The sequence below is a fragment of the Phalacrocorax aristotelis genome, chromosome 9 (genome assembly GCF_949628215.1).
Source record: "Phalacrocorax aristotelis chromosome 9, bGulAri2.1, whole genome shotgun sequence".
Lineage (NCBI taxonomy): Eukaryota > Metazoa > Chordata > Aves > Suliformes > Phalacrocoracidae > Phalacrocorax > Phalacrocorax aristotelis.
In genome coordinates this window covers 34,601,401-34,608,777 of record NC_134284.1, presented here as the reverse complement: position 1 = coordinate 34,608,777, position 7,377 = coordinate 34,601,401, and the positions used below count along the sequence as shown (strand labels likewise).

The following is a 7,377-nucleotide window of genomic DNA, read 5'->3' as shown; positions in this document are numbered from 1 at the left end:
GTAGGTCCCTTCCGACTCAAATTATTCTATTCTATTCTATTCTATTCTATTCTATTCTATTCTATTCTAACGGGCTGCATGTACAGCCAGGGGTGCCAGCCCCCCTCCCCAGCTGGAAGGGCTCCCCCTGCCCCTCTCACGGGCTCCCGAGCCCCAGGGCTTGCCGCAGTGCTGGAGGCAGATGAGACAGGCAGGGAAAGAGAACAGGGCAGGAGAGCTGAGGCTGAGCAGAGACCTGGTGCATGGAAAGGGACCTGCTCTCTCGCATGGGGACCAAGAGATCCGAAATCCTCGAGTGTACCGCACAGCCGAAGGAAATCAGAGCACAGGGTTGAAAAACCGTTTGGAAAACATTAACAGCTCATTACTGATCGTCTGTTTAAAAACCCCCATTAATGTATACACATACGTCCTCGGACGGCACGTTTACCCCCCGCTAATGGCACTGGCTGGAAGCTGGAACGATCTGTGCGTAACGACTTCAGCAATCTCCCAGCCCTCCCTCATTTACAGTTTTCTGCACAGGCTCCTTCTGACCTTTTCAAATCCCACCCCAATTACAGCCTCCCACTTACCCTTCAATGTAAATAAATCCTGCATGGTGGGGATCGCTACTACCAGCACAGATAAAAGCAAAGATGTTGATGGAGGAAAAGCACAACCTGCGCCCTGTTTTTGAGAAGGGCAAGAAAACAAAGCACAGGCAGCCCAGCAGGGCTGAGGCGTGGGATGAGAGGTGTCACCCGTCAGGATGCTCAGAGCTTGGGCACGGCTCAGCCCTCCGGGGACATCCAGAGATCTTGCAAGGAGAAGCTCCAAAGTAGTGCAAAGCTGTCCATGTTGAACAGATGGATAGCCACAAAATCTCTGTGGGGCATCCGTGCACCTGAGACTTCTTTGGATGCATGGGAAATCTGCTTGGGAAATCTGCTTAGGAAACTGCCTAATTCCTCTGCTAAGATGTCGCCATCCACTGCACGTTGGAGGATGGAAACCCCAGGAGGCTCCACATCTGGTAGAGAGTTTTCTTCGGTGTATTAACAGGGGCTTGGCTCAAGGGAGGGATTTTGAACCGTTTCCTCAGCAGATGTAAATCACCGTAGTGCCATTGGCTTCAGCAACGTTACACTAGTTTTACAACACTAAAGCACTGGATCTTTTTCCCTTGGGAAAAAAAATGCCATCTCTCCAAATGTATTCAGGAGGGTTCAGAGACAGAAAAGGCTGGATCTCTGCTGGCTTCCTGGTGCATCCTTAGGCTGTTGTTATGTTAACAATTTTTTTCTCTGGATTTGTGGACATTTAAGAGCACTTTTGGACACAGGGGTGGGGTAAATGCTGTATCGATATTCCTCCTAGCAGAGGGCAAACAGAGGGAATGAGCCGGCTAAACCCATCCAGGCTCTTCAGTCCTTCTAAATCTCATCTCTTAATGCATCTTCTGTAACTTGCTCCCAACCTTGTTGCAGGCCAGGCAACCTTGAGTGCTCACTCGTCCCAAGTTGCGATGCTGGGACCTCACACTGAAGTTTCCCCACGAGCCTTTGCAATTTCAAGCCACTGGGTACAATAGCAGGTGAGGTCAGTCTTGGGTTTTAAGTTGCTGGAGAATGGGGATGGAGAGGGGTGTTGTGCATTGTTTTCTGGACTTTTTTCCTAATTGTGGGCTTAATGCAGGGCTCATCTACTGATCATTAAACAATTACCCTGTGGTTTGAAATTTTTTTTAGTGAGAAAGGACTAAATGATCTTATAATGTTCTGGAACTGTCAACATAATCTATGGAGCTGTATTCAGCATAAATTATAGGCAGTTTCCATGCCACAAAAGCCGCACAAGTTCATAGATCCAGCCAAAATATTCAGCAGAAAGTTCTGCCAGGCCGCAGGGCCCATTTTGCCAAGACGTGCAGGTGTACACTGCAGAGAGCAGCCCTACCACCGGCCCAGGCGACTCCATGTCTCCTCCCGCCCAGCCACACTCTCCTTGGGTCACCTGAGCCAAAGTGTTATGTGATCCCAGAGCCACGGGAGGGATTTTTAAAGCTAGCTATTCCAACTCTGAGATGACATGTCCTTTCATCTGCAGGCAGAAGCTGTGGGTGGAGACCCTTGCAGATGCTTTTGGAGAGGTGTCTACCTCCAGGATGCAAATGGAGTGGCTTGGCTCAGTGCCTTGGACATCACTGGAGCTTTGTGCAATCGCCGTGATGCAAGGCCATCCATTTCATTCACACTCCTGTGCTCCTGCTCATTAGGCAACATCTCCTTTGTCAGGTGGGCAGTTAGTTTGGAAGTTGAAGTATCAAGGGACACATTTCGCACACACAGTCCTGGAGATAGGATGCCCAGCTCATGCACATAGACACAAACCTCTGAGTTGAACAATTCCTCAACAAAGGCCAAGGCCACCACTCTGCCATTGTAGGTCCCAGATTTGGGCTATCTGCCAATGAAGTTCCTCCTTTGGAGGAGACACGTGAAGTCTAGGTTGGCAGCGCCTGCAAACAGATGTCTGCGCGAATAACCCACCTTTGAGAAAGCAGCTAAACCACCTGCTGTTGGGACACTGAGGCTTTGCATGAGTTCAGTGCAAGGGAATGTTCTTTCATATGAGTCTGGGTTTCACTGTCATGGTTTTCCCATGTTTCAGAAGAGCATGGGAAATACTGGAGAGCACACCAGGCACTCATCCATCACATTGACTCCATGGGATGGTGCTCCAGGCCCTAACTGCATTCCCCAGAACACCACCGCAGGATGTGGAAATCCCATCCGTGCTCTGACCACCGGCTTCCTAAGAGTTTAGGCGTTGCAAAGAGCCTGCTCTGCTCCTCCTGGAAATGGGGAGACACCCCGCAGGACATCCAGAGCAGGAATGGGGAGCCATCAGTAGGTAACACTGCCCCACCTCAGCATAAATGTTGGCTTCATACCAACTTGGAGAAATACTGATCATTTTGGTGCACTTGGTTCTGTGCTCAGCCCAGGTCCATGGGCACAGATTATGGTCCAGCTGAGTGCTGCGGGGAGCCATCAGCCTCCCTGGAGACCCACACATCGGCAGCTCTATGGAACGTCCTCTCCTTGGCCTCCCTCTTCTGCACATGCCACAGGGAGGGTGACCTCCAAAGCCAGGCAGAAGCCTCATCATTTGGAGATGCTTCTCGCCACAAGTCCCCAGCAGATGGGGAAATTGGTCTGGCCACCACCCAGCCTCAGGGAACACGGGGCATGATGGAGTCCCATCAGTCTTTTGCGGCCAACTTCTGCACCAGGTGGTGGCTCCTCCAGGTGGGAATGGAAGAATATTTGGGAGCATTTTTGTGGGTGATTCCTGCACTGCTTTGCCTGGTTGTGCCTTTTGCAGGGAGCAAACGGAAGAGTCCTGTGTCATCATGTACGAACAAGGTCAGGAAATACTTACTCCATCCCTGCTCCTGGTTTTGCTGAGTCTGAAACGAGTTGTTCAGAACAAGATAAGAAACCAACAGCAGCGGATGTGTGCAGGAGGCCATGGGCTCTGTGCAAAACATCCTGTTGGCCTCTGCAACAGGGACAAACACAGCTCATCAGAGCAGATACTGGGCAAACTGTCCCATCTCTGCATCCACCACATTGGGGACCTCTTTTAGGAGGTAAAAACTCTCTATACTGAAATCTCATTTGGCTAGCCTTAATTGCTGGATGGGCTGAGCTTGGTATCAAGGGTCATTTGGAAGAATTAACTCTGCAGTAGAGACAACCCTCCTGCTGCTGCATCAGAGCAGGGCTGCAAGAGCAGGGAGGGGAGGAACCGGTCCCCAAAGCACCGGTATACAGTTGGCTCTTCTAGATGTCACATTTTGTTCCACAAATGACACTTTCCTACAGAAAACACTTCCTGGCTCTTCTTTTCAGCACTGCTAATCATCACTCTCCCGGCCTCTGGATCAGGCCCAAACCAATCACATCTGTGCCCAAAAAAAGAAAACGTCCACTTGTGTTTCATTTACTTTTATGGGAGCGTTAACACATTTCAGTCACATAAAACCTTCACCTTCAAAAGGGAAAAGGGAAAGACAGAAAGGAAAGCCTGCCACATAAAGTAAGAGACTTAGCCCCAATTACACGCTGAACAACACCAACCCAAGAAAGGCTGACCTGGTGCAGGAGGGTTTCTCTGTACAGAGCTTTGGATCGAGCAGAGGTCCGGGGATGCCGAACAGCAAAACAACAGAATGCAGGAACAATGGCAGGACCATTGCACCCCGGTCATCACCAGTATGCTGGGATGCTGCCACTGCCCCAGCCGTCACGGCCAGGCTGCTGCTGCGGACAGCCGTCACCGCCCCGTCTGTGGGGTCTTTCGTTGGTGGTTTGAGATTTTTTTCACAGAAGATGCTCCTAACCAAAACCAGATTTGATTCCCAAATAGCACCAATCTCCTTTAAAGCTTACAAATCTTCCACACCTGTGTTTGCTCATTCCTGCTGCTCAGCCCTGCCCTGGGAAGGACGATGTTTATTCCACTCCTCCACAGTTATTTACAATGGGGTTTTCGGATGGAGATGGAGCACATATTTGTCTAATGGCAACAGGGTAGTGAATTTAATTCTCCTCATTAACAGTCAGCAGCTTAACGGGAAGCAATAAAAGATTTTTTTAAATAGCGGGTGCTTGTAAGATATTATTTATCGCCATTAGTGTCAGCAGGATGAGTGCATTCCTGGCCTGCGAGGGGGGAAACTGAGGCATGAAGCCATTTACTGACCCACCCTGGACCACACAGACAGAGGTGGAATGAAAACCCAGCCTTCCTCTCCCCCGTCCAGCAGCCCTGCTGCCCCAAGGCCACACAAGCCATGTTGTTATTATAAGCCATTATTTGAGCTACATCAAAAGCAATTTGTGACGCTTGCATATAATGCTAGTTATTTCCAGCACCCAAGGGAGTCACTCAGGGCCCCCCACCCTCTTTCTCCCTCCATCAGCCACCTCCAAGTCTCTTTGGTTGGGGGCAGCAACTGCCCCTTCCCATGTCCCCCTACAACCCATCGATCCAGGAAAGAGCATTTTTTTCCCCATTCTGATGATGAGAAATAATTTGGTCTGAGGTCACTCCTCCTCTGGCAGCAGAACTGTAGCTGCTCCCCTTTTGACCACAGCTGGTGATATCTGCAGCGACACCTAGGAATGTAGGTCCTCCCTCAGTGACTTCAGGTCCTCACAAGATGTCCACCTGAAATCCTGTGCCCAAAGATGCAGAGACTCCCCCCAGGAGAGGAGAGCTGCTCTCTGCTGTCCTAAGGACCACATTTCTCTTTGCCATTGGTAAAGAGGAGTCACATCCAAACAAGGACAGGTTTTTGACCTTGATAGACCTGTTGAAATGGCCCATCTGGTATCTGACTTCTGAAATTTTTTCCCATTTCCCTAAATGTCCCTACTTAGAGACAACTAGCCCTTCCTTCTTGTTGAGATATACCCAGAGACACAGACACACACACAGAGTTCCCTTCCAGCCTCCAATTTTCCTGGGAGAACAAAACCAGGATCTTCTCTAAGATCATTTGATCCACATAGCAGTCCAATAAGGTCTGACACAATTTATCATGAATGCAAGGATCAGAAACCCACTCAGTATTTTATCCCTGCCTTTCACAGCTTTAGGGGAAAATCCTCACATCATCCATCCCGGTTTCTGTCACCTGGACTCTCTGAGTGGTTTTCTGATCAGAAAAGACCCCAGGTCCTTATTTTCTGCCATGTCCAAGAGAGGAGCTGCTCAGCTTACCATGCAACCCTTCTCACTATGCTTTGTTGCTTGTACCATTGCGTTTTGCTCCCAAATTGCATCTTGCTACTGAGGCACAGACCCTCTCAATGCTACCATTGGTTAATCAAATTAAAAATATTATCTTTGCAAACTATCCCTGGAGACTGCCTTCTACTGGGAAACTGTCCAACTCTACACACTGGCTTTCATGGAACACTGCAGTGATTATTTTTAATACTTTTAAACACCAAAATAAATAGCAACTACTCAAGCTGTATATGTTAAACCTCTTCAAATGACACCTAGAAATACCTGTTTCTGACCCCCCCAAGTCCAGAAGGAGATGGATCAGTGTGTTTCATGAATGTCTTGCTCAGTGCCTCTTCCAGACCCATTCATGACCTGAAAGCCCTTGGTGAGGGTTTCTGTGATGAAGAACAGGAGCACCATGCTGTGCTGAGTTGGAGTTCTTTTATTCAAATGTCCAAGCAGGGACCAACCCCCAACTCATCATCTCCCCGCTGCAGGCTAGTGGTGGTTATGTTGGCTGTTGCGTCCAAGATAACTGAAGCAGGAATAAGAGCATGTCCTAGAGCCCAGGTTGCCCTTTTCAGTGTAAACCAACAGTAAGAGTCTTTCTTCCAGGACCAACGCAGCAGCATGAGTTCCCCCCATAGCAGGTCCAGGGCACGGCCCCCAGAGCCCAACCACATAGGCAGCCAGCATGGTACTAATGAGGCCATGGTATCTCCATCAGCCCCACACCCAACCCACAGCTTCAGCCATTCACTCCCTACTCCCCAAAGAGCTTTCGCCAGCCCTGAGAAGCATTTTACCTTTGCTTACCCCTTGCCCATCATGATGGCTGCAGACAGTCTTCACAGGTCCTTCAGACTGAAAGCAACAGGTTCACCAGTGCAGCCAAGCTCAAAGCAGCAGCGGACGATGGCGAGGGGGCTGGTGGGTGATGCATGGCTGCCTTGGCTGCGAGGATGAGCTTCTGCCCAGCTCCAGCTCTGTCACCTCGTTGGCCAGCAGGAAGAGCTCTCTGCACCACGTAGAAGCACTTGATGCTTGAGCAGCCTATAATAAGCACATCCAGCATTGCATCCACATGCCTTTACATACCCAGGATGGAAGGAGGTTTAACAGATAAACTCCAAAAGACAGGAAAGAAAGCACTGGGTGGCTCTTCATTGGGCTGCCCAGCCCTTCTCCGTTGGAGATGACTGCTTAGCATGGCATTCAAGTGGAGCATTTGCTTCTATTTATTTAATTCACTGTTAAAAGCGATGCGCCCAGCATGTCCCTGGGTGGGAGCTGGCCCCAGCCTGGTGAGCAGCAACAGCAGGAGGACGCCCCTCACGAGCCCTCTTGTACGCACCCGTCCTGTCCAGGGCTCCCCCAGTGAGGTGTATAACCAATTTAGCACGTCTTAGCTAATCTTGGCATGAAGGGTTTCACTGATTTTGGTATTAAGTAGCAGGCGTGCATTACAGCGCAGACAAAACAAGTGAAGTCAATAAAAGGAATGCAAAATGCCTACCGTCTCCCGTATAATCTAATATGTAAAACAGTGCAGCCTGTTTCAGGCAATTACTTCATAACATACAATCTCAT

At 49.5% G+C, this 7,377-nt stretch overlaps 1 long non-coding RNA gene across 2 annotated transcripts; it reads left to right on the top strand.

Annotated features, from left to right (window-relative positions):
• Nucleotides 1-371: 371 nt before the first annotated feature.
• LOC142062193 (uncharacterized) lies at nt 372-5,909 on the top strand. Of its 2 annotated transcripts, none has more exons than XR_012662398.1 (3): nt 372-1,015; nt 1,470-1,576; nt 2,089-5,909. It is a non-coding gene; the product is annotated as an uncharacterized LOC142062193 (long non-coding RNA). The 2 variants fall into 2 exon arrangements; XR_012662399.1 differs by having other exon boundaries at nt 1,470-1,581.
• Nucleotides 5,910-7,377: the final 1,468 nt, after the last annotated feature.